The following is an 857-nucleotide window of genomic DNA, read 5'->3' on the forward strand; positions in this document are numbered from 1 at the left end:
ATATTTAGTTTTTTTTATTTTTTTTTACTAATAGTTTATTGTCAAATTAGTTTCCACATAACACTCAGTGCTCATCCCCACAAGTGTCCTCCTCTATGCCCATCCCCCCCCCATATCCATCAGAAAAATATGGAACGCTTCACGAATTTGCGTGTCATCCTTGCGCAGGGGCCATGCTAATCTTCTCTATATCGTTCCAATTTTAGTATATGTGCTGCCGAAGTGAGCACAATATTTATTTATTTTTTAAGATAGAGGGGGCAGAAGTGGGGAAGGGGCAGAGAGAGAGGGAGAGAGAGAATCCTAAGCAGACTCTAAGCTATCAGCACAGACCCTGATGTGGGGCTTGAACTCACAAACTGTGAGATCATGACCTGAGCTGAAGTCAGACACTTAATTGACTGAGCCACCCAGGTGCTCTTTATCCATTTACCTATTGAAGGACATCTTGGTGGCTTCCAGTTTTGGGTGATTACTAATGTTGCTATAAGCGTTTATTCAGGTTTTTGTGTGGGAATCTGTTTTTATTTTATTTTTTATATCTTTATTTTTCCCCCAACATGCCAGAGACTGTTCACTTTGGAGAACTGCTGTGGTTATGCATATGGTCTGGTATGAAATTTACACTCTCTCTCCTGGATATTCAAGGGCCACCTCACTGGATGCCACCAGAACCATGACACTTTCCAAGTGGGCATAGGTTTTTAAATCAATTGGGTAAATTCTAACAGCACAATTGCTAGATCATATGATAAGACTATGTTTAGCTTTGTGAGAAAGTGCCAAACTGACTTCCAAAGTGGTTGCACCATTTCCATTCCCACCATTGCATTCCCAATGAATGCAATTTTTCTGGG

General features: G+C 40.8%; 1 non-coding gene across 1 annotated transcript; it reads right to left on the reverse strand.

Annotated features, from left to right (window-relative positions):
- Window positions 1-123: 123 nt before the first annotated feature.
- LOC144237475 (U6 spliceosomal RNA) lies at window positions 124-230 on the reverse strand. Its single transcript, XR_013336867.1, has one exon. It is a non-coding gene; the product is annotated as a U6 spliceosomal RNA (small nuclear RNA).
- Window positions 231-857: the final 627 nt, after the last annotated feature.

This window comes from Crocuta crocuta, unplaced genomic scaffold, assembly GCF_008692635.1.
Source record: "Crocuta crocuta isolate KB4526 unplaced genomic scaffold, BGI_CrCroc_1.0 scaffold779, whole genome shotgun sequence".
NCBI lineage: Eukaryota > Metazoa > Chordata > Mammalia > Carnivora > Hyaenidae > Crocuta > Crocuta crocuta.